This window comes from Apodemus sylvaticus, chromosome 9, assembly GCF_947179515.1.
Source record: "Apodemus sylvaticus chromosome 9, mApoSyl1.1, whole genome shotgun sequence".
NCBI lineage: Eukaryota > Metazoa > Chordata > Mammalia > Rodentia > Muridae > Apodemus > Apodemus sylvaticus.
This window is the reverse complement of record NC_067480.1, coordinates 7,388,009-7,401,388: the sequence shown is the minus strand read 5'-3', so window position 1 is coordinate 7,401,388 and position 13,380 is coordinate 7,388,009. Positions and strand designations below refer to the sequence as shown.

At 45.5% G+C, this 13,380-nt stretch overlaps 1 pseudogene; it reads right to left on the bottom strand.

Moving 5' to 3' along the window:
• Positions 1-2,425: 2,425 nt before the first annotated feature.
• Positions 2,426-2,983, bottom strand: LOC127692893 (ferritin heavy chain-like; annotated as a pseudogene).
• Between the last annotated feature and the right edge of the window lie 10,397 nt (positions 2,984-13,380).

The following is a 13,380-nucleotide window of genomic DNA, read 5'->3' as shown; positions in this document are numbered from 1 at the left end:
CAAGCACCTCTGTCCGATGAGCCATCTTGCCAGCCCATGTTTAATATTGTAAAGAACTGTCTTACAGTCTCCCATGGAGATGGGGCCATTTAACCTCCCCATCAGTGTATGAGGATTCCAGTCGGCCCTATCTTCATCAGTGTGGTCTTGTTGGGAGGTAAGCCCACCAGAGGCCACTGCGTGGACACTCTTAAACCTGAAAAGAAAGTCTTTATTACTGGGCAACATCTGCATGGGGAACTTGCCCAAATCATGCAGCCCTGAGCCTCACAGCACTTTATCTCTTATGCACAAAACCACACCCTGGGTGTCACACTCCAGTTAGCGAGGAGTGGAAACGCAGACACTAGAGAGCAAGAGTCTATGTAGGAACTTTCCTGGAACTATGAATGAGACCTTTGCTCCCATTTTGGCAGATGTTGGGGCTTACGTGCTGGGGTCTGAGGTCAGAACGGTGCCTCTAACATGCTATCAGTCATGCTAAGGTCGTGGAGGCCTGTTACATTTTTTAAACAGAACCATCCCAATGGCTCTTTCTTTTAAATTTTGTCATACCAGAATTTTAGATACAGCTCTTTGGAACCTGGTCTCCCCCCTTTAGAAAAACTCTCCTTACACCTGCTTCAGACAGGCTGTATGGCTTCAGTTTTTGCCTTTGCTAAACCAGCCTTCTGAACCATGCCCATCTTTCCTGGGAGATGTGGCATATCTAGAACATGTGTTAATTTTACATTTAATATTTCTATTTATTTTTGCCCATGTAATAGCATGTGCATGTGTGGCATGGTGCACACATGTGTGCTTGTCAGAAGACAGCTCTGTCCTCTCCTGATTCCATGTTGTGGGATCTCAGAATCATACTTGCATTACTGGACCTGTGTCCTCCACCTGATGAGATGTATGCTCATCAGATGCCCATAGAGTGAACCTTAGGTCAGATCTAGATGCTCTGTTCTCAGAACGGATGTTACCCATCAGAATCCAAGCTAAAGGTGAATCTTTGGTGGCGGGTCTTTGGACACTTGGATGTTGGAAGGGCTGGCCTTGACTGTGAATGTCACGTGTCAACAGGGAATCACTCCTTTGTGGTAAAACTGCTCGTAGGCCAAGGAATGGTCACGTGTTTGAAATGCCTGTCACAAAACCCGTGAAAGACCCTGACTGGGAGTCAGCTGGGCCTCACCATAGCATGGTCCAGGAGCCCATGTTCTTAGACTGGGACCTTTGGCTGGGATTTCCTGAGACAGAAATAAAGCCTATCACATGGTGCCTTGCCGTGAGAAACTGAATTCATTTCAGCCAAATGTTGAGGCATGGGCTCTCAAAGTGACTTTTCGCGTGGCTCCCAGTATGGAATCCTATCTAATAGTTCCAGCTTGTGTCTTAAAATATTGGAGCTTGGGGTGGGGAGGCATTTTGAACACTGCAGAGACAAATAAAGCATTAGGGACTGAGATCCTTTCTGAGCCATATGGTGCCCATCCTAGCACAATTTCCAGCCAGCGCTGGAACCGAAACGAGTCAGGATTTTGGACGAGGTGAAGGTGGGAATGACGACAGTAAGTGGGTCCTTCCAACCCCTCCCCAGCTGCTCACAGTCTCTGGCCAAATAATCTGCAGGGTAAGAAGCAAGGTCTCCCAGGAGGTCACTGGGGGAGGTGGCAGCACACAGTGGGGACAAGCTGGCCCCACTGAGAAGACATAGCAAGGCACATACGGTGCTCATTTCTACAAATGACACTCCAGATTAAAAGAAACAAGAAAAAGAAAACTGAAATGGCATGTATTTTAGACATTTATACCCAAATCAATAGCGAATGTGGGTTCATGTGTAGGGTATAATGCCACGCAGAGGGAGTCAGGGAGTCTTCCATAGCCCACTGGTATTGCCTTTGTTCTGACTGGTAGGGAGGCAGGAGTCTGGTGTATTGTCCCAGAAGGACACTATGCCTTCTAGCTCACAAACAGAGCGGTGCGTCTAACTTCCTTAGCCGGAGTTATTCTATTTTGTCTGATGAGAGGGTGAGTGTGCTACAGTATGCCCGTAGGGGTCAAAGGACAACCTGGAGTATTCGTCTTCACCTTCCATCTTGTTTGGAACAGAATCTCTTGCTCTCCACTTTTATGGCCACAATAGCTTCCAGGGGTTCGGCTGTCTCCAGTTCCTTCTCTCCACGTGCATACGGAGATGGCAGGCAAACTGCGATTACAGATATGCATTACCACATCCCAGACTTACAAGGGTTCTGGGGGTTCAAGCTCATGTCTTCACACTTATTTTGGGGTGTGGGGCACCAAAATTTTTATTTGAAGAAGTGGTACAAATTAAAGAGCTTAAGCAGGTGTTTTGGTGCAACTTTTAGAAAAGATAAAGGCAGCCTACATACAGTGACCAGTAAAGTCACGTGGCTTTGGAGAAGTCAGCTTAGCTTTCACCACTGTGTCCCAGGGTGTGCTTGTCAAAGAGATATTCTGCCACGCCAGATTCAGGGGCTCCCTTCTCACATAAGTTGGTCACGTGGTCACCCAGTTCTGTAATGGATTTCACCTGTTCAGGCAGGTAATGCGTCTCACTGACGTCACCGCCGTGGGGTTCACTCTTGTCAGTAGCCAATGTGTGCAGTTCCCGTAGTGACTGATTCACACTCCTTTCCCAGCGCAGTGCATACTCCATTGCATTCAGCCGGCTCTCGGGGTCATCACGGCCTGGTTTCTTTATATCCCCGCGGGACAATTCGGCCACCTCGCTGGTTCTGCAGCTTCCTCAGTTTCTCAGCATGCTCCCTCTCCTCTTGAGGTTAGTGGAGAAAGTATTTGGCAAGTCCTTCAGAGCCACATCATCTCTGTCAAAATAACAAGACGTAGACAGATAGATGTAGGAGGCATACAACTTCAGGTTTATCTGGCGGTTGATGGCAGCCTCCGAGTCCTGGTGGTAGTTCTGGTGCACTTGCAAGGCAGACACGGTGGTCATGGTGGCAGCGGGGCGGCACAGGTCAGCAGAGAAAGGGTGTAGTCTGTGCACACAGGGACCCAGACTTGCCACCTATGGCTGATTAGTGGCCTCGGCCAGAGAAGAGTCTTCGTAGAGAGCTCCAGCCTGAGGTTCAGACCAGAAGTGCTACGCATCATTGCTGCTTCCAAAGATCATTTAATGGAGGGGAGATGCGATTTTTCACTCTTTTATGTGCCTAGAAGAGTGATGGTGGTGGGTCCTAGTAGCATTGGTCAGATTTCAACATTTCATTCATTCATTCATTCATTCATTCATTCATGTATGTAATCAGCATGCAGTGGTTGCAGTTCTGTCTGTGGCAGATACAGACCCGTGCCTTCATATTTACCACCTTCAAAGTCAGAGGGAAACTGGTGGCTTGAGACTAGCCATGCGTCTGTGGACAATTACGTCATTGGGTCATACCCACCCTGAAAGATGAGGAATAGGTGCAGAGGAGGGAGGGATCAACAGATTCAGCAAGTGGAGTTATCACAGAGACAGGAGCCTCCCTTGAGGAAAACTGCTTCCATGAGATCCAGCTGTGAGGCATTTTCTCAATTAGTGATCAAGGGAGAGGGCCTATTATGGGGACCATCCCTGGGCTGGTGGTCCTGGGTTCTATAAGAAAACAGGCTGAGCAAGCCAGGGGAAGCAAGTCAGTAAGCAGCATTCCTCCATGGCCGCTGCATCAGCTCCTGCCTCGAAGTCCCTGCCTTGCATGAGTTCCTGTCCTGACTTCCCTTGGTGATGAACAGCAGTGTGGAAGTGTAAGCTGAATAAACCCTTTCCTCCTGAACTTGCTTCTTGGTCATGATGTTTCTGCAGGAATACAGACCCTGACTAAAATGCTAATCCCATTCTCAGGAGTTCCACAACATAACCACAGCCTAGTTCCCCAAGCCCCTACCTTCTAGGACTATCTAATGAGAGTCAAAGCTTCAACGTCTGAATTTGGAAGAGAGAAGGCAAATGCTCTGGCCTCAGAACTTACGGCAGGTAAGGGTTGAGATATAAATTGAAGCCTGCATTCTCTTTCTTTGGTGGCACTTTCTTATGGTCACTCAGCCCTCACACTGTGACCTCTGTGTTTAGGAAAGGCCAGCAAGGGTCAGAGCTTTCTGACCCTGTGGTCCAGTGGGCTTTGATGGCCTGCTCAGAGTGACAGGTTTCCCAGATCTCCTAGTAGTTTCCTTATAAAAGCCTTGGGGTAGGGTGGGGTCTACTTGGTCATGAGAGCCTGCTCATACCTCTGATCTCTGTAAAGGATATTGAAGGAACATTCGGACAGAATTTGAACAACTGTTCTGTGGTATGTAACTATATTTAAAAAAAAGTGTGATTCTAATCTCAACTAGCTTTTTGGGATGAGAAGCTGGATTCTGGTGAGCATTCCTTTTCTTGGCTTTGTTTAATATTTTAATGTTTCTGTAATGGATTTAGCTGGTTAAAGTCATAGCATTACCCGTTTCAGTGGTTGGGAGTGGGACAGTTTGTAAAGCGAAGTCTCTACCTCTTGGGCTTTGTGATAACAAAGAGTGTTACAACGAATGGATGAAGCATTTTCCTTGTAGATGGAGACACTAGGTCCCCCCAGGTTCTCCTAGAGACACGTCCGCCATGAGGCGGACTCTATTGATTGATAAGGATGGCATTTAACTTGTCTGGGACTCTCAACTTTCTAGTCTCAGTCTGGAAGACGAATGCAATAAATTTCATGATTTCCTGGCATGAACAGCACTTTACGGGTCTCTGATGTAGGAGCCAGGGGAGTTAGCTGCACTGGCTTAAGCAAGAGGTTTGGGATCATGTAAATAAAGGGATGTGGTTTTCCGGCTACCTTCCTCTTCTCTGGATGGACATCTGGCGCGTTGTATTCCATTTGGCACCTGCTCCTGTCTGCGATCAGATATTCTAGACAAAATAATTTCTCAGAGCAGCAGAGCGGCTGCCCTCAGCGCTCTGGGGTTCAGAAGGTAGCAACGCACAGGTGGAGGGGGGAATAAAGCATCTGACGTTGACAGGGCCAGCTCCTCCAGGTCTTAGTCACAAGGCCAGCCAAAGCATCCTTTCAAGGACAAAGAAATCCTAAGGACTGAGCTACTAACAACTGCCTGGAGGAAGAGGCTCCGAGGACAGTCACCCGGGTCCAGGACTTCAGAGCTGGGACATTGGTCTGCTGCTGCCGCAGTGGCTCTAGCTACGCTTGGCTGATTTTATCATGAAATTGTGGGACCATCCTGGGTGGCAACATTACAAAGATGGAATCCCACAAACCACGTATATGACTTTTTTCCCCTTTTTGGTCAGATCTAGGCTGTTTTGCTTCAGTCAATTTAATAATTTATCGGAAAATAAAAATAATTTTTTACAATAAGGCTCAGCATGGTGGTGTGTGTCTGTAATCTCAAGAGTTAGGGGGTAGAGGCCTGCAGACTTTGAGTTCAAGGTCAGCCTGAGCTAAGTAGTAAGTTTTATGACAGCCTGGATTACATAGAGAAACACTACTTCCAAAACAAACAAACAAACAAATGAAAGCCCTACCAATTATTTAGCACTATACGGTGCTAAATAGTGCCGGAGTTCTTGGTTACTCTCATCACTTCTTGGATAAAATGAACCCAAACTGGACACTTGACTTCTTCCAGTCTTGAGCAAATCTTTAGAAACACACTGAAACAACCAGAAAGCAGCTTGACTGTCAGTGGAGCCCAGAATCAGCAGTGTTTGAACACATACTCTGGGGAATTTACAAATGGTAATTCTCACTACAAAAGTGCTGTTCGGTTACAAAATGATGGTTTTTGTGTTTGTTTGATTTAGTGCTGTGACTCACAGGCAAAGTCCTCCGCTGGGAGATATGGGGCAAGAGGGCTTGCAAGGCAGAACTGCAGGTCTCAAAGAACAAAAGACAACAGGCCCTGAAGTCTGGAGAATTGTGTGCACTCAAAGGCCACGCTGCCGAATTACGGGTTGCTTGGGCAGACCATGAGAATCCAGTGCAGTCAGGAGTTGGGGTAGAGCCAGCTGTCCCTGAGCAGGGAGGAGAAGGGGAGGCAGGGAGAGGGGTTCCATCTGCACACAGCCCAGGAAGCTCTGCAACAATCACTTTTAAAAGATTAATAGATTTTGATAGGGATTGCATTGAATCTGTAGATTGCTTTTGGCAAGGTGGCCATTTTTACTATATTAATCCTGCCAATCCAAGAGCATGGAAGATTTTTCCATCTTCTGAAGTCTTCTTCAATTTCTTTCTTCAAAGACTTGAAGTTCCTGTCATACAGATCTTTCACATATTTGGTTAGAGTCATACCAAGATACTTTATATTGTTTGTGGCTATTGTGAAGGGGGTCATTTCCCTAATTTCTTTCACAGCCTGTTTATCCTTTGAATATAGGAAGGGTACTGATTTGCTTGAGTTAATTTTATATCCAGCCACTTTGATGAAGTTGTTTATCAGCTGTAGGAGTTCTCTGGTGGAGTTTTTTTTGGGGGGGTCACTTAAGTATACTATCATATAATCTGCAAATAGTGATAATTTAACTTCTTCCTTTCTAATTTGTATCCCTTTGACCTCTTTTTGTTATCTAATTGCTCTAGCTAGAACTTCAAGTACTATATTGAGTAAATATGGAGAGAGAGAGGGGGCAGCCTTGTCTGGTCCCTGATTTTAGTGGGATTGCTTCAAGTTTCTCTTCATTTAGTTTGATGTTGTCTACTGGTTTGCTGTATATTGCTTTTATTATGTTTAGGTATGGGCCTTGAATTCCTGTTCTTTCCAAAACCTTTAACATAAAAGGATGCTGAATTTTATCAAATGCTTTTTCAGCATCTAATGAAATGACCATGTGGTTTTTTTTCCTTTGAGTTTGTTTATGTAGTGGATTACAGTGATGGATTTCCATATATTGAACCATCCCTGCATCCCTGGGATGAAGCCTACTTGATCATGGTGAATGATCATTTTGATGTATTCTTGGATTCGGTTGGCAAGAATTTTATTGAGTATTTTTGCATCAATATTCATAAGGGAAATTGGTCTAAAGTCCTCTTTCTTTGTTGGATCTTTGTGTGGTTTTGGTATCAGCAAAATTGTGGCTTCATAGAATGAGTTGGGTAGTGTGCCTTCTGTTTCTATTTTGTGGAATAGTTTGAAGAGTATTGGTGTTAGGTCTTCTTTGAAGGTCTGATAGAATTCTGCACTAAAACCATCTGGTCCTGTGCTTTTTTTGGTTGGGAGACTGTCAATAACCACTTCTATTTCTTTAGGGGTTATGGGACTGTTTAGATGGCCTATCTGATCCAATTCTTCATAGAGTAAGAAAGAGCAATTCTCAAATTCATCTGGAATAATAAAAAACCCAGGATAGCTAAAACTGTTCTCAACAGTAAAAGAACTTCTGGGGGAATCAGCAGTACTACAGAGCAATGGTATTAAAAACTGCATGGTATTGGTACAGTGACAGGCAGGGAGATCAGTGGAATAGAATTGAAGACACAGAAATGAACCCAGACACCTATGGTCACTTGATCTTTGACAAAGGAGCTACAACCATCCAGTGGAAAAAAAGATAGCCTTTTCAACAAATGGTGCTGGTTCAACTGGAAGTCAGCATGCAGAAGTATGCAAATCGATCCATTCTTATCTCCTTGTACTAAGCTCAAGTCCAAGTGGATCAAGGACATCCACATAGAACCAGACACACTGAAACTAATAAAAGAGCCTTGAGCACATGGGCACAGGGGAAAATTTCTTGAACAGAACACCAATAGCTTATGCTCTAAGATCAAGAATTGACAAATGGGACCTCATAAAATTACAAAGCTTCTGTAAGGCAAAGTACATTGTGAAAAGGACAAAACAGTCACCAATGAATTGGGAAAAGATCTTTACCAACCCTACATCCGACAGAGGGCTAATATCCAAGATATACAAAGAACTCAAGAAGGTAGACTCCAGAGAGCCAAATAACCCTATTAAAAAATGGGGTACAGAAAATAAAAAATGGGGTACAGAGCTAAACAAAGAATTTTCACCTGAGGAATATCGAATGGCTAAGAAACACCTAAAGAAATGTTCAACATCCTTAGTCATCAGGGAAATGCAAATCAAAACAACCCTGAGATTTCACCTCCCACTGGTCAGAATGACTAAGATCAAAAACTCAGGAGACAGCAGGTGGAGAAAGAGGAACACTCCTCCACTGCTGGTGGGGTTGCAAGCTGGTACAACCACTCTGAAAATCAGTCTGGTGGTTCCTCAGAAAACTGGACATGATACTACTGGAGGACCCCTCTATACCACTCCTGGGCATATACCCAGAGGATTCCTCAGCATGCAATAAGGGCACATGCTCCGCTATGTTCATAGGAGCCCTATTTATAATATCCAGAAGCTGGCATGAACCCAGATGTCCCTCAATGGAAGAATGGATACAGAAAATGTGGTATATTTACACTATGGAATACTACTCAGCTATTAAAAACAATGAATTCATAAAATTCTTAGGCAAGTGGGTGGAATTGGAGAATGTCATCCTGAGTGAGGTGACCCAATCATAAAAGAACAATCATAGTATGCACTTACTGATAAGCGGATATTAGCCCAAAAGCTCGGAATACCCAAGAAACAATTCACATATCAAATGATGCCCAAGAAGAAGGAAGGAGAGGCCCCTGGTCCTGGAAAGGCTCAGTGCAGCAGTGTAGGGGAATACCAGGACAGGGAATCGGGAAGGGGTTGATTGGGGAACAGGGGGAGGGAAGAGGGCTTTTGGGACTTTTGGTGAGGGGGGATCCAGGAAAGGGGAAATCATTTGAAATGTAAATAAAGAATATATCGAATTAAAAAAAAAAAGGAATAGACACGGAGAGGAGACAAGCAGCCGAGAAAAGCAGGGAAATGTTTTCAAGAAGGAAGAGTTTTTATGCAAATGATCCCATCCCCCCTGAGAAGCAGGACTGGCTCTATCCTGTCCTCATTTCAGGTTTTTGTGGGTTCCTCCTGGGAATGATATTGGCTGAGCCTCTGGAGAACAACGACTGCTCCTGAAGGAGACACGCAAAGGCCACGCAGAGGGCAGGAAAGATGCTGGGCACGCCAGCAAGGACTGGACTGGCTACACTGGCTTTGCTGGCGTTTCTATATTGTGTTTAAAAATGGTAGGAGATAAGCCTGGAAGAGCGAGTGAGGATCCCACCTGAGGATGGCTGGAGTCTCCCACAGGCCTGGACTTCTGTCGACAGGCAGTAGAAGGGACTTCACTGAACAGCGTGGTTTAAGAAGCAGAGGGACCTGGAGTCAATGTAGTAAAGGAAAGCGTTTGTCGACAAATCTGTTTATTTGCAGATCAACAGGTGGCAAAAAGTCTTGGCTGAGAAAAGAAGAAAGAAACATCCAAGGGTAAAGAATTAGAAACTACAACCTGTTCCCGAGTCACATGACCTAACAACCGTGAGCGGATGGCGAGGCTCCACGTGCCCTGGGATCGGCCAGTGAGTAATGGACAGTGCACACGTTTGTGTGCATTTCTTAATAAAAATGGTGACAGAACTGGGAAGTGTTATGTAGACTGTGTTAGTGTGGTTTCAGTTTCCTGAGGCTGGATATGAGACAGAGAGAGAGAGAGAGAGAGAGAGAGATTTGTTTCACCTTTATGGAGGCTGAAAGTCCAAAGACAATGGTGGCCATCTTGTTCAGATCCCTCTGGCTGCATCTCCTCAGCGAGGAGGAGATCAGAAAGCCAGATGCAGGGGTTGGGGGGAAGGGGGCAGGCTTGCTGATTCATAACTTTCTTTCCTCAGAACCAACTCAAGGTCTCTGGAAGAATGTAAAGTTAGCACAAAGCTGTGGTCGCAGGTTCAGGAGCAACCTGGGCTGTCCTGTCTCCAAGGACCAGAGGACAGCTCAGGATAGAGGTTTCCCTAGAAGGTAGAGTGTGGGCTTTGATAACCAGTCCTGAAAGGAAGAGATGCAGTGTCGATCCCTTCCTAGGGTGGCACTCCTGAAGACCTAAGTCTTCCCACTCGGCCCACGTCCTAGACCTCTCAGCTCTGCGCCCCAGCAGGAGAAACAGACTTGTGAACCTGTGAGTGGTACTAGATTTTAGGGGAGATATAAATAAACATGGGGTAGCAAGTAGGGCTTGTGCATAATTTGCACGCATGTGTGCAGGGTTTGTGTCTGAGGCAGGAGTAGGATGCGTGAGAGGTTATGTCTGCTTATTTTAAACACTTATTATGTTATAAAGATATTTTAAGTCCCCGAGAAGACATTTAAAAATATGATCATAATAACAACAACAAATACATTCTTTCTAAACATTTATTTGCCCAATTTGTTGGCAAAACTAAATACAGTGATTAAAAAAACGACCAACTTGGACCATGGAGAGTCTGTTAATGAGGCCAAAGCATGCTTCCATTAAAGGTCCAATCCTATCCAAATATATCTTTCCTATGCACACCCAAACAGGCCCAGGAGGACAGATATTCTGGAGATCTCTAACACATTCACTGCAGACTAGAAAAGCAGTCCAAAGTCAACCATGAACCAATATGAAATTTAATCAACTGAATTCATGCTAAGTATATGATGTTTTGAGTAAAACGAATAAGGTAGAGTCAATAAGGGGCAAACCCACCAACCAGACCCGCTGCTTCCCCTCTTGCATGAGGCAGTAACTACTTCCCAGAGACCGAGCCTTTTAGAATGTGTCTTGTGCCTTCTCTGTTGAGAAAAGGATTAGGTTGCAACTGATCTAGGTCAGACACATCACAGGTAAACAGTCGGCCAGCATCATAGTGAGAAATGTGTAATGTGATCACGGCCAATGTCTCCTTTGTGTTTATGATTGTCTTCCCAAAGCGACCACCAGGAAAGCCTGTGGTTCAAGCAAACATAAGGACATTACACGTGCAACCGTCACGGGGACATCACAGTGTGGGAGTCTTGACAGGGTCTCAGAACAAGAAAATTTATAAAGGATGAGTGGAGGAATGTGATGGGTGGGGCCTGGGTGACTGAAAGGTGAGTCTTGCAACTTGTGATAAGGGTTACTTACAACAGGCAAAGTTCAGGCACAGCAGGTCTACAGTGGTACACACAAGGAGCCAAGGGTGTGAGGTGAGTGACTGAGCCACTCCAGTTGGCTCACAGCCAGTCCAGGAGCAAGTGGCTAAGCATGGTTCCCCAGTGCCTAATTGCAGGCAGTCTCCTCCCTATCTGCAGCTCCCATTCACAGTTCCATAGCTGGAATCTTTACTAATGGACATCCATGAAGGTGGGGGAGGTCCAGCTCCTCAGGGCGTTTCCGTCATTGCAATTAGATGCCGTGAAGGAATGGGGGCACTGTGTGCTACTGAGAAAGCCTCAACTCCAGAGTCTCTCATTTATGTTCTCGAACCAAAGCATGTGAAGAAACTGTGGGCATAGCTAAACTTCCAAAGTGCAACCAATCCAAAAGTTGCTAGGATTCTTTTCGGGCGTGCAAATGAAGGGCCCCAGAGCTTAAGTTGTGTGTCTTCCTGGCAAAGTTCTTACACAACTTCCCCATTCTAGGACTTCATCTGGAGTTATCTCTGAGTGTATTGCAGGGCCAGGAAAATAGCATCTCATCACTGCACATCAGGACCACTCCAAGCATGATGTTGTCTCCTGGTATTTGCTAGTTGCCCCATCAAGGGGTCTGTAAGACCACCTGCCTCCCTTCTCCCATCTGTCCACTGTCTCCTTTCTGAATCCTAAGCCAGGTGGGCTTTCTAGCTGGTAAACTCTCCAGCTCATTTTCACTTTGTGTTCTGGCAATATCCCAATCATAAGGAAGGCAAAATATACGCATACACATTTATGTCTATATCTGTAAATAGTCATATGTACATATCTATATATGTGGATATAGCTGTATAGATATGTGTATTTTAAATGTCTGTATATAGGATATATACCTATATGCATTTACATATCTACATACATATGTATGTATACGTGATATATGTGCACACAGATGTGTGTGCACATACATCTTATGTGCTCTTTTTTCTGCTACAGGAAGCCCCCACTGGCTCCACTGTTCTTGGTTTCATCGGTCTTCCCCAGAGTCTGACGCTGCAACATACTCTGTGTCTCTGGTTCCTCTCCCTTTAGTCCTGCTAAGATCACTTCCCCTGAGCCCCAGATACCTACTCCTCCTCCTCCCTTTTGGCAGATGACTGAGCCTCCCACTTTGCAGAAAAGATAGAACTCACCAGATGGATGAGCTCCTGCCTTTTCCTACCTCCTCTCCACCCACTCTTCCTCAGAGGAGAGGTGGGCCTTACCCCACCCTTTCGGCCACCTCAGAAACCGGAAGCTTTGGATTGCCTTTCCCCAGAGGAATACATACGAGTTTCCCTTTCACATTCAACTAGTTTTCCCTCAAGGTTTTCTCTTTGGTTTTAAATATCTGGAAACCAAAGCAATCCAAATCAAAAGAAAAGAAGGGACAGACAACTCTTAGCTGTTTATTCCCTCGCCCCCCCCCCCCACTTCATCATTGCTGCCACCGCACCCCTCTGTCCTGTATAGCCATGCACAGCACACTCAGTTAAACCTGTTCTCTTGCTTTCCTGGTGTGCCTGCAGTCTTCAAACTTCTGTGACTCTGTGAATGTTATTTCAGCTCCATCTAGCTACCCTGGGATTTCTAAATTTGAGGGATGCTTTCAGTCTTCCTGGGTCTGCCTCTTCACCTAAGCATCACTGGACACTGGTGTTGCATGTGTGTGGTCACAGGTTGATATCTAGTGTCAATCATTCTCCACCTTGTTTATTGAGAAAAGGTCTCTCATTTGGAACAGACCTCATGATTCAGGCATCCCGTCTCCACGTCTGACATGAAGGGATTGTGGGGAGGTCACCATGCCAACACAATATTTACTTGGCATGTGAGTTTTTTGTCAGCTTGACATATACTAAAGTCACCTTGGAAGAGGGAACCTCTCAGTTGGGAGAATACTTCCATGGGATTGGCTTGTTGGCTAGTCTATGGTACATTTCATCATTAATGATTGAGGAAGTAGACCCAGGCCACTGGGGGAGGTGCCACCACTGGCCAGGGCCGTGAGTTGTCTAAGGAAGCCAGCTCAGCAAGGCCCTGAAAGCAAGCCAGTCAGCAGCACTCTGCTTCAGTGCGAGCTTCTAGGTTCCAGCTCTTGAGTTCTTGCTCTGGCTCCCTTCGTGATAGATGTAAGCTATATGATGAAAGAAACCCTCTCCTCCTCACACTGCTTTTTATCATGGTGTTTATCACAGAAAGAGGAAGGAAAGCAGAATGCTTGAGTGTTGGAGAGTGGAACTCAGCTCCTAAAACTCAGTCAGCAACACCTTCACCTACCGAGCCATCTCC